Source organism: Pristis pectinata, chromosome 17, assembly GCF_009764475.1.
Source record: "Pristis pectinata isolate sPriPec2 chromosome 17, sPriPec2.1.pri, whole genome shotgun sequence".
Classification (NCBI taxonomy): Eukaryota; Metazoa; Chordata; class Chondrichthyes; order Rhinopristiformes; family Pristidae; genus Pristis; species Pristis pectinata.
This window is the reverse complement of record NC_067421.1, coordinates 36,763,918-36,791,813: the sequence shown is the minus strand read 5'-3', so window position 1 is coordinate 36,791,813 and position 27,896 is coordinate 36,763,918. Positions and strand designations below refer to the sequence as shown.

The following is a 27,896-nucleotide window of genomic DNA, read 5'->3' as shown; positions in this document are numbered from 1 at the left end:
AATGAAAACAGGAGTCAAGTGTGAATACAGGAAATTTTATAGATATGGACTGGGACACACACAACAACGCAGACAGGTAGATGGAGAGTGGACAAGAATGATGTAAAACATAAGTGAGGATGATTTTTTTATGAAAAGGAAATGTTGTTAAACTCAATTAGACCCCTTCTCTTTTTGGATTCTTCAGTCAAGTCTAGCTCTGTAACCATATTGAGTTGCCTATTGAATACAAGGCTTTGCCTGTGATATCTTTCATGCCTGTGGCTGGGCTTTGATGGGTTTTCGAATATTAAATATCACATAATGTTAGCTGCTAGACCAAGAGCTGTTATACAGCCAGTCGAGGGTTGGTGCTCACAAATACCTAGTCACGTCCGAATGAGTTTGCAGCTTCTGTCCATAGAGTGATGCAGTGAAGTAGCCATATATATCCCAGAAGCCATGATTGTTCAGCCTGTACAAAGGAAACAATCACACTTATATGGCACCTTTCACAACTTGGGAACACCCAATATAGCTTTACAGTCAACACTTTGAGACAGAGTTACTGCTGTAATGTAGGAAAAATGGTGGCTAACACATGCACAGCAAGCTCCCACAGGTAGCACTGAGACAATCCACCTTTATGTTGTTGATAGAGGGATAATTATCAGATAAGCCATCAGGTGCAACATGAATGAAGAGCAAAAGCAAACAGCAGATGCTGGAAATCAGAAATAAAACAGAAAATGCTGGAAACACTCAATGGGTCAGGCAGCATCTGTGGAGAGAGAAATGGAATTAATATTGCAGATTAAAGACCTTTCCCAGAACTAGGAAAGAGAGAAAACAAGTTAGTTTTGCTTTCCCTCACTTGTTTTCCCTCTTTTCCAGTTCTAATGAAGGGTCTCTGTCCTGAGATGTTAACTCTGTCTCTCTCTCCACAGATGCTGCCTGACCTGCTGAGTGTTTCCAGCACTTTCTGCTTTTATACAAGGTACACCTCTCCTGGTCTTCATTCATATGGTGCCTTGGGATTTTTTTATGGGTCAGGACCTTGTTAATGTTCATTGAAAAGATGGCATTCCTGACACAGCAGCCCTCCCTGACTACTGGACTGGTCTTGAATATTTGACCCTCAGGGATGGGACTTGAACCTTTGACTTTTTGACTTCGAGATAAGAACCACACCTGAAACAATCGGTCAATGGCCAGATAATGAGAGTATTGAGACACAAGAGATTCTGCAGATGCTGGAATCCGGAGCAACACACACAAAATGCTGGAGGAGCTCAGCAGGTCAGGCAGCATCTACGGAGGGAAATAAACAGTCGACATTTCAGGCCGAGATCCTTCATCAGGACTGGAAAGGAAGAGGGCAGAAGCCAGAATAAGGTGGTCAGGGGAGGGAGAGGAGCACAGGCTGACAGGTGATGGGTGAGTTCAGGTGAGGGGGGAAGGTAGGTGGGTGGGGGAGTGGGGGTGTGGATGTAAGAAGCTGGGAGGTGATAGGTGGAAGAGGCAAAGGGCTGAAGAAGAAGGAATCTGATAGGAGAGGAGAGTAGACCATGGAATAAAGGGAAGAAGGTGGAGAACCAGATGGAGGTGATGGGCAGGTCATGAGGACGAGGGAGGGGAAAGAGAAGCGGTGAGGGGACCTTCAGAAATGAGGGAAAACAAAGGAGGGGGGAAGGAAAACAGAGAGGAGGGGTTACCAGAAGTTAGAAAAATCAACGTTGAGTCCGTAAGGTTGGAGATTCCCAAGACGGAATATGAGGTGTTGTTCCTCCAACCTGCGTCTGGCCTCAAAGTGGCAGTAGAGGAGGTCATGGATAGACATGTCAGTGTGGGAGCGGGATGTGGGATTGAAGTGGGTGGCCACTGGGAGATCCTGGCTATTGTGGCGGACGGAATGAAGATGCTCGACGAAGCGGTCACCCGATCCGCGTCGGGTCTCACCGATGTAGAGGAGTCCCCACCAGGAGCACCGGATGCAGTAAGTGACAACCTTGGACCCACAGGTGAAGCGCTGCTTCACCTGGAAGGACTGTCTGGGACTCTGAGTGGTGGTGAGGGAGGAGGTGTAGGGACAGGTGCCGCACTTTGTACGGTTGCAGGGTTAAGTGCCGGGAGGGTGATCGGTGGGGAGGGACGAATGGACAAGGGAGTCACGGAGAGACTGATCCCTGCGGAAAGCGGAGGGGGGGGAGGGGAAGATGTGCCTGGTGGTGGGATCCCATTGGAGGTGGCAGAAGTTGTGGAGAATGACGTGTTGGATGCAGAGGCTCGTGGGGTGGTAGGTGAGGACAAGGGGAACCCCCTCCCTGTTATGTCGGGGGCGGGTGGGATGGGGTGAGGGCAGATGTGTGGGAAATGGAGGAGATGCAGGTGAGGGCAGCATTGATTGTGCTGGAAGGGAAACCCTGGAACTTAAAAAGGAGAACATCTCAGATGTCCTGGAATGGAAAGCCTCATCATGGCAACAGATGTGGCGGAGGTGGAGGGACTGGGAGAAGGGGATGGCATCCTTGCAAGTGACAGGGGACTGGGTGGGAAGACGTGTAGTCAAGGAAACTGTGAAAGTCAGTGGGTTTGTAAAAGATGTAGGTGAGAGTATTGGTCGGAAATGCTTCTGCTCTTCAGATTAAGAAAGGCTGAAGGTGTTTAAAGTGGAGATAGGTACATTTTTGAATGACTGGGGGAACTGAGGGTGATGGAGAACTGGCACAGAAGAGGAGATGAGACCTGAGGCAGATCAGCCATGATCATATTGAGTGGTGGGGCAAGCTCGAGGGGGCTGAGTGTCCTACTCCTGCTCCTATTTCCTCGTATTCTTGTGTAGCCGCTGTAAGCCTGTAACACTCCAACTGACATCACTCTGTCTGAGACCAGTTAGGGCACAACTTTAAAGTACCTGATGAGAAATCCTAACATGAGAAAAACAAATACAGGCCATAACTAATGACAATCTGGACTCTGACGGTGGAAGTAGATTCAATTAGCTTTCAAAATCAAGTTCGATAAACTCACCGAGGAAAATGGCAGTGTTACTGAAAAGAAGTGGGGGAATGGGGCTAGCTGGACTGGCCTTGATGGTTCCTTCTGCTATGTAACAATTCCATGAGCACAGTGAATAGATCCAGTCAGGAGCACACGCAAAGTGGGGTTACATCGGGGCATAAACCCCTTCCTCCTTTAATAAGAACAATACCAAGTTTACAGACCTGGTTACAACCCCCTCCAAACACTGGAATTGGAATTGGTTTATTATTGTCACTTGTACCAAGGTACAGTGAAAAACTTGTCTTGCATACCATTCATACAGATCAATTCATTACATGGTGCATTGAGGTAATACAAGGTAAAGCAGTAACAAAATGCAGAATAAAGTGTTACAGCTACAGAGGAAGTGCAGTGCAGGCAGACAATAAGCTGCAAGGTCATAATGAGGTAGATAGTGAGGTCAAGAATTGGTCTTATAGTACCAGGGAACCATTCAATAGTCTTATAACAGCAGGATAGAAGCTGTCCTTGAGCCTGGTGGTACGTGCTTTCAGGCTTTTGTATCTTCTGCCTGATGGGAGAGGGGAGAAGAGAGAAGGTCAGGGACGGGAGGGGTCTTTGATTACGTTGACTGTTTTACCGAGGCAATGAGCCTCTGGCACTAGGATGCTGGCACATCTAAATTATGAGCATGCCCATGGACATAGGAACAGACCACTCAGGGAAGCCTCATTGAGTCATACGGTCATATGGAAACAGCATACAGCATGGAAACAGGTCATCTGACCCAACTGGTCCATGCCGACCAAGATGCCCATCCAAGCTAGTCCCATTTGTCCAGGTTTGGCCCATATCCTTTTAAAACTTTCCTATCCATGTACCTGTCCAAATGTCCTTTAAAAGTTGTTATTGTACCTGCCTCAACCACTTCCTCTGACAGCTTGTTCCATATACACACCACCCTTGGTGTAAATAAGTTGTCCCTCAAGTTCCAATTAAATCTTTCCCCTCTCACCTTAAACCTCTGTGCTCTAGTTCTTGATTCCCCAAGCCTGTTCTACAACTCAATAACATTACAGCACAACCTGTGTGTCAGGTTTATGCTCACACTGAACCCACTTGTATCGCACGTCCTGCCATTATATTGAGCGTTCCTGTTTTGCTTCCCTGAACACATTCCTCTTAAAGCTGATTTTACTTCCTTTGAAATGGAAAAACCCAAAGCTAGTTAGATGCCTGTGCTTTATATTGATTTGCACACCAGAACACACGTATCGATTTTGCTGTTTAGAGGGCCAACCTTGTAATATATTTTTTGAAAATCACTCTGACCTTCAATGCTAATAGAAAGACCCACTGGGTCGGACAATTCTGATTAAAAACCTTTTCAGAACTGGTCTTACGATGGCTCTGACAATCTATGGGCCTGCCAAAAGTTGGCAGATTTACATTTTGCTTGCAATCCTTAAAACTACCAACCAAACACTTGGCACACTCAAGGGCTGCTGGAAAAAAAAGACTTGCATTTATATCATTTTCAGGTCATAGCAAACTACTTTGCAGCGGTCCTAAAATGCAATCATTGATAAAATATATAAAGGTTCTTCAAACAACTGCTCAGCAAGCTCCCACAAACAAAAATCAACAATTCATAAATAATTTTCTTATGATATTGATTGAGGGATAAATATTGGTCAGGGAGAACCCTTCAAAATATTGTTATGGGACCACGTGAGAGGGCAAACAGGTTCTTAGATTAACAATGAATCTGAAATATTGGTAAGTTGATAAATTGGTTTATTATTGTCACATGTACTAAGGCACAGTGAAAAATTTTGTTTTGCATGCCATCCATACACATCATTTCATTACTACGGTGCATTAAGGTAGTTCCAGGGAAAACAACAACAGAATTAAGAATAAAGTGTTACAGTTATAGAGAAAGTGCAGTGCAGGCAGACAATAAGGTGCAAGGTCATGATGAGGTAGATTAAGAGGTCAAGAGTTCATTTTATCATATTAGGGAACCATTCAATAGTCTTATAACAGCTGTGCTTGAGCCTGGTTGTACGTACTTACAGGCTTTTGTATCTTCTGCCCGATGGGAGGGGGGAGAAGAGAGAATGTCCGGGGTGGGCGGGGTCTTTGATTATGTTGGCTGCTCTACCGAGGCAGTGAGAAGTGTAGGCAGAATCCATGGAGGGGAGGCTGGTTTCCGTGATGTGCTGGACTGTGTCCACAATTCTCTTCAGTTTCTTGTGGTCTTGGGCAGAGCAGTTGCCATACCAAGCCGTGATGCATCTGGAAAGGATGCTTTCGATGGTGCATCGATAAAAATTGGCAAGGGTCAAAGGGACATGCCAAATTTTGTTGGCCTACTGAGGAAGTAGAGGCACTGGTGCATTTTCTTGGCCGTGGCATTGATATGGTTGGACCAGGACAGGCTTTTGGTGATGTTTACTCCCAGGATCTTGAAGCTTTCAACCCTCTCGACCACAACATCATTGATGTAACAGGACATTGAGGGAAAGGTTGTTGTCATGATACCACACCACAGAGCTCCTTCCTGTAGTCCGACTCATTGTTATTTGAGATTCAGCCTACTACGGTGGTGTCATCTGCAAACTTGTAGATGGCCACGCAGTCGTGAGTGTATAGGGAGTGGAGTAGGGGGCTGAGGATGCAGCCTTGTGAGGCACCAGTGTTGAGGATAATCATGGCAAAGGCGTTGCTGCCTATCCTTACCGATTATGGTCTGTTGGTCAGAAAGTCAAGGATCCAGTTACAAAGGGAGGGAGAGTTTGGTGATGACTTTGCTTGGAATTATAGTATTGAAGGCAGATAAACAATAGTCTAATGTACAGTGGGTGTCTTTACTGTTCAGATGCTCCAGAGATCTTAAGGCAACACTCCATCAGTCCTTGGGAGGTTTGGGAGAACAAGATTGCGAGGACAAGCTGGATTGTGTGTATACATCTCTAGAGTGGAGTAAAACTCACGACTGTCTGATTCGGAGGGAGAGAGCAGCCCACTAAGCAACAGCTGACACAAAACCATGCCCAATTCCTCCAGAGCAAACAATGGCACAGCTGGTAGAATTGCTGCCTCACAGCTCCAGTTACTCAGGTCCGATCCTGACCTCTGGTGCTGTCTGTGCAGAGTTTGCACGTTCTCCCTGCCATGATGTGCATTTCCCTGGGTGCTCCTGTTTTCTCCCACATCCCACAGACATGAAGTTGGTAGTTTAATTGGCCACTGTAAATTGTCCCTAGTGTGTAGGTGAGTGGTAGAATCAGGGGGAGTTGATAGAAATATGGGGAGAATGGGTGACAGGGAAATTAATGGGGAAATGGGATTGCTTTATGACCCAGCATAGACTCAGTGGGCCAACTGGTGTCTTATGGTATACATATGGAAATATGGTATGGTTTCGAAACAGGGAAGAAAAAGAGAGGTCATCTGTCATACATTCACTTATTGACCAGGCATCTCTATGATGTTGGGCACATCAATCAGGGCATTGAGTAGAGAAGTTGGGATGTAATGCTGCAGTTGTACAAGATGTTGGAATATTGTGTTCAGTTTCTTGCTATAGGTAAGATGCCATTAAGCTGGAAAGAGTGCAAGGAGACTTACAAGGATATTGTCGGGACTCGAGGGACTGAGTTATGGAGAGAGGTTGAGCAGAGTGGGATTTTTTCATTGGAGCGTAGGAGAATGAGGGGTCATCTTATAGAGGTGTATAAAATTACGAGGGGCATAGATAGGGTCAATACGCAGAGTCTTTCTCCCAGGGTTGGGGAATCAAGAACTAGTGGGCATAGGTTTAAGGTGAGAGGGGAGAGATTTAATAGGAACCCGAGGGGCAACTTTTTCACCCAAAGAGTGGTCAGTATATGGAATGAGCTGCCAGAAGAAGTGGTTGAGGCAGGTATATTAACAACATTTAAAAGGTATTTGGACAGGTACATGGATAGGAAAGGTTAGGAGGGATATGGGTCAAACGTGGGCAAATTGGACCAGTTTAGATGGGAATCTTGGTTAGCATAAACCAGTTGGGCCAAAGGGCCTGTTTCTGTGCTGTATGACTCTATGATGATAGAAACACATAGCTTTTATTCAATGTTTGTTATTGGAGTGGAGTATTGGGGAAAAGAGGACATTACAAGTAAAATGAAACATAGAAGAGCACAGTAAAACAAGCTCTAGAACAAGACTCAAATCTACACCATCTTGACTCAAAGGTTATGCAAACACAGAATTTAGCACAACTGATATTAGAGCAATCTTTCCAACTATCCAATCAAGGGAATCTGTCACAGACAGTAAAGAGATGTGCCAGTGCTTATTGTCTGAAACAATCCACAATAATTCAGCACCAACCCATAGCTATTCACTTGCAAAAGTATTCATCTGGCCTCTACCTGTGGTACATCCTTCCATTGTAATGTCAGTTACTAAGAGGAAGAAAGGATGCTATTCTCACCATGATATCATGGCGAGAGAAGGTTGCAATAAAGACCCCCACCATCCAGGCCGTGCCATCTTCTCGCAGCTACCATCGGGCAGGAGGTACAGAAGCCTCAAGTCCCACACCACCAGGTTCAAGAACAGCTACTTCCCTTCAACCATTCAGTTCTTGAACCAACCTGCACAACCCCAATCACTCCATCAGTATAGCAACACTGTGACCACTTTGCACTACAATGGTCTTTTTTTTGCTCTAATTGTTTTCTTTCTTGTATAATTTGTGATGCTGCTACAAGTAAGTTTTTCATGGTGCCTGTGCACACATGGACTTGTGTATATGACAATAAACTCGACTTTGACTTTGCCAGTAATGTAGCTTCACTTGACCTCTTGGACTAGCCAATACCATTCTTTCATTCAGAGTACAGCCAACAGTGTGACAATGATAAATAACTCTACTCACTAGGTGGCCATCACCATTGTGGTTCTGCGCTCTTGATCTGAGGAGATGCTTACAGGAACCTAAAACATGAATAAGAGAAATAGCTGTAAGAACATTAAACCCCATACTTTCCAAAAGGTTCTCCACTTATTATTGAGTTACCAAGGTGAAAACAGATGCATGATGGTGGAGTCCATTAGCACTGAGATTGTAACATGGGTATAAAGCTGGAAATGTTAAAGCCCATTGACTACATGAGGAAAGGATGATCAAGGGTGGCAAAGAATTATCCTAGAATTGCTATGGCATGAATTAGGACACTCAGCCCATTGATGTGTGTCTTCCCGAATGGAAAGGTTGAGTCTGGATCTCATAACTGGCAGGACTGCACCAGTTGTGACATCTTTGTTAACCGGCACTGCTGGGACTTCTGGTCCACATGACACTTTTGTCTCTGTGTCTGAGGATTTCAAGTTCCTGTCACACTTGAGACTCAGGCACAAAAATCTAGGGTGATGTTCTGCTGCTCACTTGAGGCAGTGCTGTAGTGCTGGAGGTGTAAGCTGTTGGAAGGATATTTTAAACCAAGACATCAGTGGACCAATGTAAAGAAGGACAGTTATCTCCAGCATCTTGGCCAATATTTATCCTTCAAAACAACATGTCAAAAGCAGGTTATCTGATTAGCATCAGTTGCAGTTTGTGGAGCTCACGGTGCACAAATTGGCTGTCATGTTTTCTATATTACAACAGTGACTGCACTCCAAAAGTACTCACTGGCTGTAAACCAGCTTCGGATGGTATGAAAGGTGCAATAGAAATGGAAATTGTATTTCCCTGAAAAGTGCATGGAGGATCAAACAAAAAAAAATAGGCACAGGATATTTATTAGTTGGGATGAACAATTCCTAAGGAATAATCCTCATAATGGTATTGACGCAATAGGGAGCCTTAACCCATCATGACTTTTTTCATTCCCCTTGAGAAGTGAATAGTCATGCATAGGACTTCCCAGGAAATTAATGATCCTGTAAATTAATCCAGTTAAATCTTCAGGATTTAGCCAGATCCCTGTAGTAACCATTCTTCAATTTTTCTCCAGTTGGATTGCGAACATCAATAGGACATGAACTTTACTGTTCCCTGCAGTATTCAACCAGCTACAGGCTGAATTATCTCCAAATTTCAAACCTCTTATGCAGCTATTTGTCAGCTTGTCTCTGGAGTGGACTGCCACAGTCATTACCTGCTCTCACTTGGGGTTCTCTTCCAGTAACCAACAATTCTACAGGGCGAGAAAATAACCCTTTTAGTTTGACTTGAGATTTTTGTATTTCAGTTTCCTAGAGCTTTTCTCTGTTTGTTTAGAACTGATGGCTCAATTTCCCAAACCCTTCAAAGACCTTGCTCTTGGCACCTTTTACCATTCCCTCCTATGATTTCAACAATGTCTGCTCTGTCAACTTAACCTGCTTTGAAATCACACAATTACTCTTCTATAAATTCCACACATGAGCACTGTTCAGAATACCAAAAATTCCACATAGTATTCCAAATGCAGCCACACGTCTATGTGTATACATCCACAATAAGGTTGACCTTGAGATTAATCCACGTTGATTTGCTTTTTCATTAATATCTTCACATTGGCTTTCCCTACAGTTGTATCTCTAAATAGAGGATCATGACCCAGAATTCATCAGATCCCCTTAGCCCATCAGTTTGACTTTACTTTAGACAGCGGGCCATACAATTTGGCATCATCAGCTAGTTTTATAATGTTCTATTATTTGTACATACATTTATGCAATTGTACTTGAAGTCCATCCACATCCCTCATGAAAAGCATGAATGTCAAAGGGTTGAGATAGATGGTTGCAGAGCTTAACCAGTCAGTGCTCCCTTGGTAGAGCTCAGTCCATTTATCACCACCTTCTGCTTTCTGTTGCCAAGCCAATTTGCAAATCTTCTTTAAGAGCCTCAAATGCTAAACTACATCAAACACCTGTCAAGAGTGTAGGCAGGATTATAAACTAGGGTGTCCTTTTCTCATGCCACTACTGACTTATAACACCGGCTACTGCTTAGGGAAAAAGGTGGAGATGAGCTCACTTCTTCAACCACTGCAGTCTGTGTGGTGAAGGTGTTCCCAAGGCACTAGCGGACAGGGAGTCTCAGGATATGGACCCACTGACAATGAAGGACTGGCAAGGTATATCCAACTCAGGTTTTGTGCGACTTTGGAGAACTTGTAGATGGCAGCAATTGCCCCCCAACTCCTGCCCCTGCCTTCCCAGGTGGTGGGGCTCATAGGTTTTGGAGATGACCCCTACCTCCTGGGAAGGCAAGGGCAGGAGGTGGGGGGGGGGGGAAGCAATCTGATCTAGATCCCCTCAAAAATAATTGCAATTGAAAAAAAGAGGCTGCAACTAAACCTGCACTTGGATGAATTCAGGGTAGTGAACACAGATTTTGTTTTCTCTCTGGGAACAGGAAAACATCTTTATTCCTAACAAACCTTCCTATTTCTGAATCCAGAAACCTGCCTTCCGGGCATCTTATACATTCCTTCTCTATCCATTATGATGTTCTAAGGAAACGCATTCTACCCAGTTGAAGTGAAAAGATCCCCTTGACTTCTCTGCTGACTCCTAACTTCAGTTCTGTCTTTCATCACAAAGAACTACATGCGTTTGGTCTTTTGAATCCTGACACCTTCAGTTAGGTTACCCAAGACTTCTCTTATTTCTCCAAGGACCTTAACAGGGGTCGCTTTGGAGAGAAGCAGTGAGATTCCTTGAATGCAAAGCGTGATCTTCCCATCTCGTAATCCAAAACATATATTCAAAATACCAACTCAAATCACTTTTAAATAAAGTCCCTCTGGGTTTTTATTTAATGAAAGTAGACCAAAATGTGTCTGTCTCTTTTCCTTGAGAACGAAGGAAATCAGGAATAGAGTCAAACTTTTATCATTTGGGTCAGCAGTTGCCTCTTGTATTTTAAATTGGCATTCTCTTCCACACCCACACCCTGAGGACTGTTCAAATGTTTTCATATCAGCATTGTATTACACTGCACCTACAGCTAAGAATAATAAAGTGTATTAGGCTGACAGAAGGGATAAATATACTAGCTCAGTGAAAGGCTATCACTTTCTCATTGCCGTGCAAAAGCCCTGAAGCCACGATTTCGACACATACATCAAAGAAGTCTATTTGTGGACACAACACAATGAAATGGCCTTTAGGTCCTCAGGTTTGTTACTGGCTGTTTTCCTGGAGTAAAATAAAGAGTTCTTATGAATCAATTGATGGATGGGCTCAAAAGCGTTTTTCCACCTTCTGATTGTGTCACAGGCTGGGGGAAGCCAGAGGGATATTCTACTTCATTGAGGTAAGAGGTTTCTTGTTCCCATGGCAACGGCCTACCCTGCTCGTTGCTGTGGTGATTGCCTCCTTGATTTCCACACGTTTTATCAGATGTTTAACTAAAAAGGTAAATACAGCCAAGTATGACATGGAAAATGTCAAAAAGTTATATTGCTTTGGGTTTATGCACATTGCCTCCCAGCACTGCTTTGTTTTGTACCTCAGCAACTTACAAGTTAAAGATGTCCATCCAATATTAGGAACTTCTCCCCCCAGGTAATGGTTGATATCTGGAACTCACTTCCAGAGGAGATGGTGGAATCAGATACAATTACTATGCTTGGGAGACATTTAGAAAGACACAAATAGGTAAGGCAAAGAAAGATATGGTCCTAAAGTGGCCAAATGGGTTTTGTGCAGTTGGGCAGAAATGTTGGCATGGACGTGGTGGGATGAATCTTACCCACTCTGGCCCATATGTGACTCCAGGCTCTTAACTATCTCCTGAGTTCTGGGTCAGTTATGGATGGACAATAAACGCGGGCATTGCCATCGCCACTAATCCTGATGCCATTGGACATTGAGGGGATGTGTTCCGTGTAATCACCTCTCAAACACTTCATGGGGGCATTGTTTAGGAAGAAACCATGAGTGGTGTTAACACATTGTAAGCAAATGTATTGAATTGGTGATACAATGAATGTAGAGATGACATATACTAATTATATTTGCCGTGCATATATAATGAATAAAGTACATTTTTGAAAAAATCCATCAAAAATAAAAAGAAATAAAATGTGCAGTTGTACCTCACCTACTTCCAGCTTTTGGAATTGGAACTGGAATTGGTTTATTACTGTCATAAGTACGGAGGTACAGTGAAAAGCTTTGTTTTGTATGGCATTCATACAGATCATTTCATCACATCAGTGCATCAAGGTAATACAAGGGAAAATGATAACAGAATGCAGAATAAAGTGTTACAGTTACAGAGAAAGTGCAGCGCAGGCAGACAATAAGGTGCAAGGTCATAACGAAGTAGATTGTGAGGTCAAGGGTCCATCTTATCATACTAGGGAACTGTTCAATAGCCTTATAACAGTGGCATAGAAGCTGTCCTTAAACCTGGTGGTATGTGCTTTCAGGCTTTTGTATCTTCAACCTGATGGGAGAGGGGAGAAGAGAGAATGTCTGGGGTGGGTAGGGTCTTTGATTATGTTGGCTGCTTTACAGAGGCAGCGAGAAGTATAGACTGAGTCCATAGAGGGGAGGCTGGTTTCCGTGACGTGCTGAACTGTGTCAACAACTCTCTGCAGTTTCTTGAGGTCACGGGCAGAGCAGTTGCCATACCAAGCCGTGATGCATCCGGATAGAATGCTTTCTATGGTGCATCGATAAAAATTGGTGAGGGTCAAAGGGGACATGCCAAATCTCTTTAGCCTACTAAGGAAGTAGAGGCACTGGTGAGCTTTTTTGGCCATGGCGTCTCTGTGGTTGGACCAGGACAGGTTATTGGTGATGTTCACTCCTAGTTTTGATTCTTATCAAAGAATGAGCATTTGTATGCATTTTATCTGCCACTTATTGGGTCAAATATAACCAAAGATTGAGCAAACCTTGCTTTAATACTTAACAAGATGTGGGAATCACCAGCATTTAATTCTTTAAGCCCATCTCTATCTACCCCTTGAACTCAGTGACTGGGACATTTTAGAGGATATTGTGGAATCACCCACATCCCTGTGGGTCTGAAGTCTCACATGTGTCAGGCTGGGTAAGAATGGCAGATTTCCTTCCCTGAAAAATTTGAGTTAATGAGACCAGTTTTGCAGACTGGTCTATCAGTTCATGGTCACTGTTAATGGCTCAATTCTTTAATTCCCAATTGGTTTAATTCATTCATTGAATTTAAATTCCTTGTTGTAGAACAGAGGAACCTTGGAGTATAAATACATAGTTCTCTGAAATCGAAGCCGCAGATAGATAGGATGCTGAAGAATGCCCACCATCAGTCAGGGCATTGTGTATAGAAGTTGGGAGGCCATGGTGTGGTTATACAAGAAACTGGTGAGGCCACACTTGGACTATTGTGTTCAGTTTTGGTCGCCCTGTTATAGGAAAGATGTTATTAAACTGGAAAGAGTGTGGAAAGATTTACAAGGACGTCGCCAGGATTTGGGGGACTGAGTTATAGGGAGAGGTTGGACAGGCTCGGACTTTATTCCTTGGAGTGTAGGAGACTGAGAGGTGATCGTATAGAGGGGTATAAAATCATGAAGGGCATAGATAGGGTGAATGCCCACAGTCTTTTTCCCAGGGTAGGGGAATCAAAAACTGGAGGGCACAGGTTGAAGGTGAGAGGGGAAAGATTTAATGAGAACTTGAGGGGCAACTTTTTTTACACAAAGGGTGGTGGGTATATGGAATGAGCTGCCAGAGGAAGTAGTTGAGGCAGGTACAATAACAACTTTTAAAAGACAGTTGGACAGGTACATGGATAGAGAAAGCTTAGAAGGTTATGGGCCAAACGCAGACAAATGGGACTAGCTCAGTTGGGACATCTTGGTTGGCATGGACCAGTTGGGCTGAAGGGCCTGTTTCCATGCTGTCTGACTCTATGACTACAGCTGCCAGAGTAGGAGTTGGAAGTCACACCCCCAGATGATTAGCTGGTCCAGTAACATAACCATGGTGCTACTGTACTCCGTGCTTGCTGACAGACACAGGTTAGAGAAGTCCAAGATCAGTTTACGTCGGAGAAAGTTCCATTTAGTTCAACAAACCAATGCCGGTGTTCCTGTTTCTCCTATCTTGGTTCATCTCACCCTTTCAATGCATCTTCTTTCCTAATAATTGACTTCAGCATTGTCTGGGCTAGAAAGCGATGTAAAAATAATAATAAACCTAAGGACTTCTGTATCCAGGGTTTCATAGAACATAGAACAGTACAGGAACAGGCCCTTCGGCCCACGATGTTGTACCGAACTAATTCAATGCCTAACTAAACTAATCCCTTCTGCCCACACAATGTCCATACCCCTCCACTCTCTGCACATTCATGTGCCTATCGAAGAGCCTTTATAATGGCTCTGTCATATTTTCTTCCACTACCACCCCTGGCAGCGTACTTCCCCTGTCTAACTTTGAAGTTCGGTCTGTTCACATATCAAGGGAAGACATAGTCCTGGGTTGTGATGCTCTGCACAGTATTTTAACCTGGTTTCACTCTCTCCAAACTCACATGCAAACTCTAACTACTTAACTGATGTACTGTGTGGGTAGGATTCCCAAATCTGATTGGACATATACTTGTAGATGCAATCATGTAACCTCCCACCCCGAACTATCCGGCCCCCATCTCTCCCACCATCAGTGGTCCAACATGTTCATTATTAATCTGACCCATTTTCCTTTAGCCAATCAAAAGCCAACAGTCCAACAAATGAAATTTTAATCCCTGATTGGTTGACTCTTGGCCTCAGAGTCTTTCCATCTCAGATACTATCTATTTCTAAAAACTAGTGTTCAAAGAATTTTATAAAATGCATATTTTAAAATCCCACCTGCAACGGCCTGGATATGAATATGTATTTGCTGGAATCTGGCAGATAAATTTGGCAGATTGCTGGGGATTAGGTTGGAGGAGCTGGCAAGAGATAGCAGGAAGGAGGAGGGAGAAAAGAACAAAGGTTGATAATAAGATAAGATATTTATGAGTCACATGTACCTCGAAACACACAGTGAAATGCATCTTTTTTAATTACTGAGAATGTGCTGGGGGGGCAGCATGCAAGTGTCGCTACTTTTCCAGCGCCGACATAGCATGCCCACAGCTCCTAACCCGTACATCTTTGGAATGTGGGAGGAAACCGGAGCACCCGGAGGAAACCCACACAGACATGGGGAGAACGTACAAACTCCTTACAGACAGGGGCAGAATTGAACCTGGGTCGCTGGCGCTGTAATAACGTTACATTAACCACTGCACAAACTTAGAATGTAAGCAATAGTAAATAAAGTGAAGTACAGTACAACTCCTTGAGTCCAGCACACTTGGGAGTGTGGTAGCACCAGACTTGCAGGTTTCCCAGACTATTGGATGTTTCTCCAAACAATAGGAGAGGAGATTAATGAGGATGTTGCTGGGACTCGAGTGACTGAGTTATGGAGAGAAATTGGGCAGGTAGGGACTATATTCATTGGAGCTTTGCAGAATGAGGGGTGATTTTATTGAGATGTATAAAATCATGAGGGGCATAGATAGGGTGAATGCATACAATCTTTTTCCCAGGACTGGTGAATCAAGAACTAGAGGGTACAGGTCTAAGGTGAGGGGGAGAGACTTAATCGGAACCTGAGCGGCAACTTTTTCACCCAGAGGGTGATCAGTACACAGAACGAGCTGCCAGAGGAAGTGGTTGAGGCAGGTACATTAACAACATTTAAGAGATACATGGATAGGAAAAGTTTAGAGGGATATGGGCCAAACGCAGGCAAATGGGACAAGCTTGGATGGGAATCTTGGTCAGTATGGACCAATTGGGCTGAAGGGCCAATCTCTGTGCTGTATTATTCCATCACTCTATATAGAAGCAGAAGGCCATTCAGCCCACCATGCTTGTTCTATCAGTCAATAAGATCAAGGCTGATCCTTTCCCTCAGCACCACTTTCCTGCCCTAAGCTCATATCCTTTGGTTCAAATAATATCTAAGTCTCTTTGTTATCTGGCAGTGACTGAGCCGCCACAGCCCTCAGGGTGAAAAAGTTTCTTCTCATCTCTGTCCCAAATGGCTGACTCATTATTGGAGACTGTGACATTTGGTTCTAGACACATGAGCTATGGGAAATATTGTCCCAGCATTTAACCTGTTAAGCTCCTTAACATCACCACTGTTTTTTCTAAGATCAAGAGAGTATAGGCCCAGTCTGCTTCATCTCTCCTAAGAAGACTAATCTCTCCATCCCCAAAAACTTTGCTATGCCTCCTCTGTAGAGTCACAGAGTAATACAGCAATGGAAACAGAACCTATGGCCCAACTCATCCATGCCAACCAGATGCCCACCTAAGCTAGTCCCATTTTCCCCCTATCCCTCGAAACCTTTCCTATCCATACAAGGAATCAGATCTGTACACAATAGTTCAGCTGTGGTCTCAACAGGGGCCTATGTGATTTCAGTAAGGCCTCCTTGTACTCAACTTCCCTTGCAAATAAGGCCAACATTTTGTTTTCCTTCTTCTCCGCCTGTGCTTACAGCACACTGTTCTGGGCTGTTCACTGCTTCTGTCGTCCCACACGCAATCAGGAGATAATTATATCAGAAAGCGTCAAACCCTCTGGTCCCTGGGCACTTTTCATCGTGTACGAATAATGACAAAGGCTCAGGGTTATTTTTTTTTAAAGCGAGGATATCTTTTGCAGCCAAGATCTTCTGCTTGGTTTGTTCCTCGTCCCACCTCAAAGGCAGCTCCCAGCATCTGCTAAATCAGCCTCATGCCAGCTTGCCTTTGCAAAATAACCTCAGATGGAACACTCTGCAGTTGCAAGCCACAAGAAGCTGGGCCATCCATAAAGGTGGTCACTCTGCCCTCGGGCTTCTTTGTTGCTAAGGAGGCTTTCTCACGCAATATCAAAATACTAAAAAGAAACCTTCCCAACCAAAGAATGTCACGATGCACTGCTTGGATTTTGTTGCCAATTCATGAAGTTTTACTTTTTATGAAGAAGGCTATAAATCTTTGGAATTCCCCAACCCAGAAGACTGAGGGTGATGTTATTGAACACACACAATAACACAAGGAGATGGAGTGGGAGTAGGCCACTCAGCCCCTCAAGCCTGCCCCACCATTCAATATGATCTGATGAGGCAGAACACAAGGTTAATGGCAGGACTCTTAGCAGTGTGGAGGAACAGAGGGATCTTGGTCCGTAGATCCCTCAAGGTTGCCGCGCAGGTCGATAGGGTTGTTAAGAAGGCATATGGTGTATTGGCCTTCATTAGTCAGGGTACTGAGTTCATGAGCTGCCAGGTAATATTGCAGCTCTATAGAACTCTGGTTAGACCACACTTGGAGTATTGTGTTCAGTTCTGGTCGCCTCATTATAGGAAGGATGTGGAAGATTTAAAGAGGATGCAGAGGAGATTTACCAGCATGTTGCCTGGATTGGAGAGCATGTCTTATGAGGATAGGTTAAGTGAGCTAGGGCTTTTCTCTTTGGAGAGGAGGATGAGAGGAGACTTGACAGAGCTGTACAAGATGATAAGAGGCAATAGACTGAGTGGACAGTCAGAGACTTTTTTCCAGGGTGACAATAGCTAACATGAGGGGGCATAATTTTAAGGTGATTGGAGGAAGATATAAGGGGGATGTCAGGGGTATGTTTTTTACACAGAGAGTGGTGGGTGCGTGGAATGCACTGCCGGCAGAGGTTGTGGGGGCAGATATATTCGGGACATTTAAAAGACTCTTAGATAGACACATGAATGATAGAGAAATGGAAGGCTATGTGGGAGGGAAGGGTTAGATTGATCTTAGAGCAGGATAAAATGTCGCCACAACATTGTGGGCCAAAGGGCCTGTACTGTGCTGTAATATTCTATGTTCTATCTGTCCCAGGCCTCATCTCCTCTTCCGTACCAATTCCCATAGCCCTAACTTTCCCAATCTCTCAAAAATTTACTTAACTCCTCTTCAAGTACCTCAATGACCTTGCCTTCATTACTTTTCAGGGTAGGGAACTTTAGAGGTTCATTACCTTCTGTGAAAAGAAATTCCTACAAACCTCAGTTTTAAATTATGTAATTATCATAATTATGTCCTGTTGTTCAAGACTCCAGGGAAAACATCTCAGCATCTATCCTGTCATGCCCCTGGGAGCTCCTATGTTTAAATAAGATCACCCATCGCCATTCTTCAGAAAAATCCAAAGAACACAGATCTTACCTCTTTGGCTGCTTGTGATAGGTCAACCTTCACGTTCCAGGAATTAGCCTAGTGAATCTCTGGTAAGCAGCAGGGGTATCAGTATCCTGGTTTTGGAAGTCTTTCTGACTGCTCATCCTACAATTAGTAATCCAAGGGTGGCCTCACCTTCTTCCCGATTTTTAAACCCCTTGCAATAACGTTCAAGGTACCATTTGCCCTCAGAGTTACTTGCTGCATCTTCTTGCTATCTTTTTGAGTATGTTAAAAAGCCAAGATAGATTTGGAGAGTCATAGAGCAATACAGCATGGAAACAGACCCTTTGGGCCAACTGGTCCATGCCTACCAAGATGCCCATCTAAGCTAGTCCCATTTGCCCACGTTTGGCCCAGATCCCTCTAAACCTTTCCTATCAATGGACCTATCCAAGTGCCTTTTAAATGTTCTTATTGTACCTGCCTCAACTACTTTCGCTGGGGGCTCATTCCAGAAATGCACCACCCACTGCATGAAGAAGTTGCCCCTCAGATTCCTTTTACAACTCAGCTTAGACATACACTCTGTAGTTTTTGATTCCCTTTATCTGGGAAAGGGACTGTTGTATTCACCCTATCTATGCCCCTCGAGATTTTATACATCTCTATAAGGTCACCTGTCAGTCTCCTACGCTCCAAGGAATAAAGTCCTAGCCTGCCCACCCTCTCCCTTTAACTTAGTCCCTCGAGTCCTGGCAACATTCTCGTAAATTTCCTTTGCACCCTTTCCAGCTTTTCAGCATGTCTTTCCTGTAACCACTCCATTCTTTCTGACATTAATGGCAACTGTTGTGCATATCTGAATAGAAAAAAAATCACTGAAGGGAACAAGATTGCTTCTTTGTGCTCCCTTCTGACCCATTAAGATTTCAGAGCTGAGATCAATAGGCTTTCGGGACACCAAGGGATTCAACAGACACTGGATAAAGAAGGAAAGTGGAGCTGAGGTGCAGTAGTGCATGATCTTGTTGAATGGTGGGGCGAGGATCTCAATGGATGACTAATGCTCCTATATTTCTTATGTTCTCAGCTGTGAAAGTTACGAAACCCTTCTGAATAAGGAACTGAGTAATAGTGCCCAATTATGGCACTGTCTCTTTAAGGCATATAATTGATGGTTTCTTTTTATGATCCAAAAATATGATAATCACACCAGACAATGCTGACGTAGAGAGGATGCCTCCATTAGTGTGGGACCACCATAAATAGGACCTTAAATACCTTTTAGTTACTAATAAAGCCAGCAGGGATTTCAGAGATTCAGAGGATGGGTCACAGCACGGCAGAAGGCCGCTTGGCCCATTGAGTCTGTACCAGCTTTGTTTAAGACCAAACAGCTAGCCCCGCTTCCCTGCACGAATTTCTCCTCAAATAATTATCCATTTCTCTTGTAATCCTGCAATAGAATCTGCCTCCACTCCTATCCCTGGCAGTGCATTCCACACACTAAGCACAGGCAGTGTTAAAAATTCTTCCTCATGTTACTGTAAAGTTCCTTTGCTAATCACTCTATTCTATGCGCCCTGGTCTTTACTCCTCTGACAATGGGAACAATGTCTCCCTATCCACTGTCTATACCCTCAGGGTTTTAAACACGGAGTGGAGCAGTAATATTCGTTGAGGTGGGGTGGGGGGGGGGTGGTCGTGGAGGTACGAAGGCGAGGCCTTTGCTGAGAACAGACCGCTCAGCCTCAGAGAGGGGGAGGTCACAGGGGATGGTAAAGACTCGGGCAGGGGTTAAGAGTTGGGGCTAGAAGGGGAAGGGTAGAGGGGCTGGGCTGGTGGGAGGAAAGGGGCAAGAGGGGTTGGGAGTGGTGAAGGGGAGGAGGAGGAGAGGTCAGGGTGGGGGGAGGGGATAAGGGGTGCTGGGAGTGGGTTGGTTATGAAGGTGAAACCTTTGCTGAGAACACGAAGGTGAGGCCTTTGCTGGGTTTTAAATATCTTCCTGACAACCTCCTCTCTTCAGAGGACATCAAGCTCAAAGAGAAATGTCTTTTCCCCTAAGAAGCGATGAGAATGTGGAACTCCTCCAAGGGAAGAAATGGAAAAATCCGTAATTATATAGCACCATTTGGAGCTCTCCTGTGTGCTTCACACCAGTGAATACTCCTTAAACATTGAGGCAAGTGGAATTTAGAGGAAAGTTGGATGGTCATTCAAGGACGCAAGAACAAGAAGGATCTACTGATGGAATGAGATGGAGAGGGGTGGGGAATATTCATTTGGAGCATATACACCTGCATTGAGCAGTCCTACCAAAAGGCCTATTTGTGTGCTGTACTTTCTATGAAGTGCAAGCTCAGCCCAATTATTGTTACTCAATTATTCATTGCAACACTGTTAATTTGCCAGCTGGGTTTTGATGCCCATTAGAGCAGTAGCTTGCTGCTAACTGCACATCGAGTCAGAGCTCCACACAGAAACCAGGGATCCGTTGGCAGACGCTGTTCAGAATTAAGCCACGCTGAGCAGTGAGACCCAAGTTCGGCGCTTGCCCTGTGTCGAGTTAACTGATGGCAGGCACGTTAACAGTGGGTGAGGCAGGAAGTCCAACATCGGCTGAGCCAAGGATTTGATGGTTACATTGATGGGCTTGTAATCCTGAGGCCTGGATTAATGACATCACAAATTCAATCCTATTACAGCTGCAGGGCAATCTAAATTTGGTTAATTAAGTCAAATCCGGAATTAAAAAAACTAGTGCGCATTAAATGACTGAATTGATTTGAGATGCCTTCAGGTATACCTATGGGGGAAAGAAAATGTGACATAGAGCCAGAGCATCACGGGCCCTTTGGCCCAACATGTCAATGCCACCTTTTTGCCCAACTGAACTAATCCCATTTACCCTCAGATCCTACCTTCTATGCCTTGCCGATCTGTGTCTGTCTAAATGCCTTATAATAATTGTATCTGATACCACCACCTCCTCTGGCACTGAGTTCCAGATATCAACCGCTCTGTGTAAAAAAATGTACTCCTCAGATCCCCTTTAAAGTTCCTTCCTCTCACCTTAAATTAATGCCCTATTGTTTTTGATATCCCTACCCTGGGAAAAAAATTCTATCTACCCTATCTATGCCTCGCATAGTTCTATATACTTTGAAAGTGGCTACACAGGTAGACAGGGTGGTTAAGAAGGCTTATGGAATGTTTGTATTTATTAATCGGGGTTTTGAGTATAGGAGTCAGGAAGTTATGATGCATCTCAATAGAACGCTGGTTAGGCCGCATATAGAGCATTGCGTGCAATTCTGGTCACCTCACTATGGGAAGGATGTCGAGGCTTTAGAGAGGGTGCAGAGGTGGTTTACTAGGACGCTGCCTGGATTAGAGGGCATGTGCTATCAGGAGAGGCTGGACAAACTTGGGCTCTTTTCTCTGGAGTGACGGAGGCTGAGGGGTGATCTGTTGGAAGTGTATAAAATTATGAGGGGCAGAGATAGGGTGGACAAGCAATATCTTTTTCCCATTATTGAGTGATCCAATACCAGAGGGCATGCATTTAAGGTGGGGGGGTAGGTTCAGAACAGACTTGAGGGGTACGTTTTTTACTGAGAGAGTGGTGGGTGCCTGGAATGCGTTGCCTGATAGGGTGGTGGAGGCAAATTCATTGGCGGCTTTTAAGAGGGACTTGGATGGGCACATGAATGAGAGGAAAATAGAGGGATATGGGCATTCTGTAGGTAGGAGGGATTAGCTATGTCAGCACAACATTGTGGGCCAAAGGGCCTGTTCTGTGCTGTACGGTTCTATGTTTAATATACTTCTATCAGGTCACCCCTCAGCCTCCTTTGCTCCAGGATAAACATGTCTTTCCAATCTCTCCCCATAACTAAGGTCCTCCGATTCAGGCAACATCTTGATGAATCTTCTCTGCACCCTCTCCAGCTCAACCACATCCTTCCTAGAATGAGGTGACCAGAACTGTACACAATACTCCAAGTGTGGTCTAATCAGTGTTTTGCGAAGTTGCAACATAGCGTCCCAACTCTTATATCCACCTGTATTGCCACTTTCAGGGAACTATGGACTCTCTCTACTCATCAACATTCTTTTGTGCTCTACCATTTACTGTGTATCTCCCACCCTTATTTGACTTCCCAAAGTGCATCATTTGTTGTATGTGACAATGGGGTTGACCTTAACTTGTCCCTCAAGTGGCCTGGCAGCTGATCATCTTGAGGGCAATCAGACATGAGCCATAAATGTTGGCCTTCCCAGTGACGCTCCGTCCCACAAGTATATAGAATAACCTGCTGTGGGAGAGAAAAGCACAGGTTGGAATGTATGAGATATTCAAGGTCAACGTGCATGTGGACAGAAGTACCACCCTCTAGATGATGCTGGAGTCTTCAGGACATTGCTTTGAGCAAAACTGGGGGGAAAATCATTGGAGAAGGGGGAAAGTTGTTTATATTTTTTAAAAACACTTCTGTTCATAGAACTGTTAAATAAAGAGACCAATAACATCAAAGAATGATCCACCCATTGAGTAACGAAAGCTCTGTTTTCTTACTGATGGTGCGGAAAACCAAGACCTAAAGAAGACAGACATCTCCGGTAACCAATAGTGGGAGCAAGGGGCAGGGTGGATGGAAAGAAGAGGTTATGTCGTGAAATGTATTGGTACGGCAACTGCTCTGCCTGTGACCTCAATAAACTGGAGAGAGTTGTGGACACAGCTCAGCGCATCACAGAAACCAGCCTCCCCTCCATGGACTCTGTCTACACTCCTCGCTGCCTCGGTAAAGCAGACACAACATCAAAGACCGCCTCCGCCTGGGATATTCTTTCTTCTCCCCTCTTCCATTGGGTAGAAGATACAAAACTCTGAAAGCACGTACCACCAGGCTCAAGGACACCTTCTATCCCGCTGTTAAGACTATCCAACGGTTCCCTAGTACGATAAGATGGACTCTTGACCTCGTAATCTACTCTGCGATGGCCCTTGCACCTTATTGTCTGCCTGCACTGCACCTTCTCTGTAATTGTAACACTTTATTCTGCATTCTGTTATTGTTTTCCTTTGTACTACCTCAATGTACTGATGTGATGAAATGATCCGTATGGATGGTATGCAAAACAAAGTTTTTCGCTCTACCTCGGTACATGTGACAATAATAAACCAATTTACCAATTTAAACATATTAGACCAAAACCGTAGATGCAAACCCATAGTGAATACATGCATGCAATTAAAATGGAATTAAAAAATATGAGCATGGCATATTTCTCAAACAATGCAACAATCTGGAAACGAGGCAGGCCCCAGATAGAGTCATAGAGTCGTCAAGCAATACAGCACAGATGCAGACCCTTTGGCCCAACCAGTCCATGCCAACCACAGTGCCCACCGATCATGTCCCAATTCCCTGTGTTCGGCCCATGTGCCTGTAAGCCCCACCCCTCCATGTACCTATCCAAGTGCTTCTTAAATGATACTATTGTACCTGCCTCAACCACTTCCTCTGGCAGCTCGTTCCACACACTCACCACCCTCTGCATGAAAAAGCTGCCCCTCAGGTCCCTTTTAACTCTTTCCCCTGTCAGTTTAAATCTTTGCCCACTACTTCTGGGCTCCCCTACCCTGGGGAAAAGACTGTTACCGTCCACCTTGTCTATGCCTCTCATACTTTTAAACATTTCTATCAGGTCGCCCCTCATTCTCCTACATTCTAAGGAATGAAAACCCAACCTCTCCCTATAACTCAGGTCCTCTAGTCCTGGCAACATCCTCGTGAACCTTTTCTGCACTCTTTCCATTTCAACCAAGTCTTCCCTGTAACAGGGTGACCAAAACTGTACACAGTACTCCAAGTGACTGATACAACTGTAACATAATGTCCCAACTCCTTTACTCATTGCCCTGACTGATGAAGGCTAGCGTGCTAAATACCTTTTCCACCACTTTTTTATTAATATAAACATAGCTTTTAATAAACATTCAAATGGGAGAATTTGGAAGTGAGGCTGACATCCTGTGTTGACTTCTGCAATCTGCTAACAAAGGTTGACAGAGCACCTGAACAGTGTTTACAAGCAAGGCCCCACATTCTCACATGGATAGTAACTCCCAACAAAACAGAGTCCCGTCTTGTAGAAGTTTACCCATTCAGGATCCGACAAGGGGTCAGGCTGAGATGAATCAACCTGATGCTCTAGGGATGAAAACAAGTTGATCCTTGGGACTGGAGGGAAATGGAAATCACTCACCAACACAAAGGGGCAACTAAATGCCCTTACTAAATGATAGGAAGGATGTGGAGGCATTGGAGAGGGTGCAGAGGAGATTTACCAGGATGCTGCCTGGATTAGAGAGTATAGATTATGAGGAGAGACTAAAGGAGCTAGGGCTTTACTCATTGGAGAGGAGGAGGATGAGGGGAGACGTGATAGAGGTATACAAAATATTAAGAGAAATAGATAGAGTAGACAGCCAGCGCCTCTTTCCCAGGGCACCAATGCTCAATACAAGAAGGCATGGCTTTAAGGTAATGGGTGGGAAGTTCAAGGGAGACGTCAGAGGGAGGTTTTTCACCCAGAGAGTGGTTGGTGCATGGAATGCGCTGCCTGGGGTGATGGTGGATGCTGATATGTTGGGCAAGTCCAAGAGATTGTCAGATAAGCACATGGAGGAATTTAAGATAGAGGGATATATGGGAGGAAGGGGTTAGATAGTCTTAGGAGTGGTTTGAAGGTCAGCACAACATGGTGGGCCGAAGGGCCTGTATTGTGCTGTATTGTTCTATGGTTCTAACAATGGCCCATTCACCAACCAACCTGCACAACTTTGGGATGTGGGAGGAAACTGGAGCACCATGTGGTCACAGGGAGAATGTACAAACACACAGGCGGTTCCCAAGGTCAGGATTGAACACAGAGATAGATGATAAGGTGCTAGCAAAGTGCACATTTGTTTCTTTCTAATTAAAACATGCTTGTCCAATCATGAAGCTGGAAGAAGAAGCAGTGTTGCTGTTAACCCCATTATCAACAGGACCATTTAGATATCCAGAACATACCCTTCACCTGTACACTGAGTGTCATGAAGCCATACAGCACAAAAACAGGCTGACACTGACCATCATTCACCCATTTATACCAATCCTACATTAATCCCCATTTTTTTCTGTTCTCCCCACAATCTCATCAACTCTCTCCAGATTCCATCACTCACCAACACACTGGGGGCAATTTACAGCGGCCAATTAATCCACCGACTCGCATGTCGCTGGGATGTGGAAGGAAAGCCCCACGTGGTCACAGGGAGAACAAGCAAACGCCACACACTGGAGGTCAGGACTGAACCCAGGTCTCATGGATAGGAATGGTTCAGAAAGATACAGGCTAAACGTGGGAAAATGTGAAGAGCTTGGATGGGCATCTTGGTCGGCGTGGACCAGTTGGGCCAAAGAGCCCATTTCCATAGGACCATGAAATATAGGAGCAGAATTAGGCCATTCGGCCCATCGAGTCCTGCTCCGCCATTCGATCATGGCTGACTTATCTTGTCCTCTCAACCCCATTCTCTTGCCTTCTCCCTGGAACCTTTGACACCCTCACGAAGCAAGAACCTATCAACTTCCGCTTTAAGTACACCCAGTGACTTGGCCTCCACAGTCGTCTGTGGCAACGAATTCCACAGATTCACCACCTTCTGGCTAAAGAAATTCCTCTTCATCTCTGTTCTAAAGGGACATCCTTCTATTCTGAGGCTGTGCCCTCTGGTCCTAGACTCTCCCACTACTGGAAACATCCTGTCTACATTCACTCTATTCAGGCCTTTCAATATTTGGTAGGTTTCAATGAGATCCCCCCTCAGCAGTGAGTACAGGCCCAGAGCCATCAAACGCTCCTCATACGTTAATTCTTTCATCCCTGGGAACATACTCGTAAACCGTCTCTGGACCCTGTCCAACTCCAGCACATCCTTCCTTCGATATGGGGCCCAAATGGTTTCCGAGTTTTATGCCTCTACGACTGGAGCTGTGAGGCAGTGGCTCTGCTCGCTGCACCACTGTGCCATCTACCAGACCCAACAAATACCAATACAAGGCACAACACTGCTGTTAATAGAACATAGAACATGTAACACTACAGCATAGTACAGGCCCTTCGGCGCACAATATTGTGCCGATATCTTATCCTGCTCTAAGATCTATCTAACCCTTCCCTCCCACATAGCCCTCTATTTTTAATAATATATTTATTAATAATTTATTAATTTAAATTAAACCTTTGTTAAAATATTGTGAAGGAAAATGTAGGGACTGCTATTTTTCTGTGTCACATGATTTCAAAAAAGAACACGGCAGAAGAATATATATTATACCATTCAGCTAAATTGCAAGTTTATTGCCAGCAGCACAAAGCTTACCAAGAAAAGAAAAATAAATCTTTATATGTTTTCTTTTCAAATTTGCATTTTGAATATTTTTTTCTTTGCTACTGAGCTGCAATGTTCACTGAAGCAAGGACAGATTAGTTACAAAGGATTTCCACTGTGCCATCAGAGATGTGATGCACTTCAAGGAGACGGCGACTGGAGAAATAACACAACCTTATAGATCTCATAGCTCTGCAGAGACAGAGTTAGCAGTAACAGATGTGACAAAGGCCTTTTTTAAGGAATAAAATCATAAATTGTGATTATTTTAACTAATAAAGTAGCATTTTACTTTTCCATGATGACAGAGAAATCTACCAGAAAGTTCACCAAACTATTTACTCTTTTAACTCTGCTTGAAGTCTAGCTATTATTACCAGTCAAGCTCAGAGCTCACGCTTCAGAAACCTGTCTGATGTTGCAAGCAGAAGGCAAAAGAAAAGTAAAATCATTGGATTGTTTGATAGCCTCACAGACTGAGGGTGGAAAACAGCTAAATTGCTGTTTATCAGATACTACACCTGAGTGATAATGTACGGCTGGGTTTGTTAACAAAGCAATTTTTTTTAACTATCTCCTTGGCAATAAATTCATCTTGGGGTTGAGGAGGGGAGAATCATTTTCATGAGGTTATCAAAGCTTTGACCACATGGCTGGAGTGTAGACAAATCAATCACAACCTGTATTAGAGTCATACAGCATGGAAACAGGCCCTTCAGCCCACTGTGATCAGGCAGGCCATTGAACTCCCATCTACACCAATCTCATTTACCAGCCCTCGGCCATATACAAATTCACTGACGACACCACTGTTGTTGGACGAATCACAGGTGATGATGAGTCAGCGCACGGGAGCGAGATAGGACACCTGGTCGAGTGGTGCCGCAATAACAACCTGTCACACAATGTCAGCAAAATAAAGAGCTGGTTGTTCACTTCAGGAAGGGGAAGGAGGGCGAACGTGCACCAGTCTACATTGGGGGATCGGCAGTGGAGAGGGTCAGCAGCTTTAAATTCCTGGGCATTAACATATCGGATGACCTGTCCTGGGCCCAGCACATAGACAGACAGCTCCCGAGGTCAGGATCACAAGGAAGGCGTGCCGGAATCTTTACTTTCTAAGGAGGTTAAGGAGGTTTGTCTTGTTACCGAAAACTCTGACAAACTTCTACAGATGTACTGTTGAAAGTATCCTGACTGGTTGCCTCACGGTCTGGCAATTCAAATGCGCAGGAACGTAAGAAGCTGCAGAGAATGGTAGACTTTGCTCAATACGTCACTGC

General features: G+C 44.4%; 1 long non-coding RNA gene across 1 annotated transcript in view; it reads right to left on the bottom strand.

Moving 5' to 3' along the window:
• Nucleotides 1-27,896, bottom strand: part of LOC127579542 (uncharacterized) — a 184,380-nt gene that overhangs the window by 58,430 nt on the left and 98,054 nt on the right. The window contains exon 2 of the long non-coding RNA XR_007957696.1: nt 7,916-7,974. This is a non-coding gene — a long non-coding RNA (uncharacterized LOC127579542). The remainder of the gene's footprint in view (nt 1-7,915; nt 7,975-27,896) is intronic.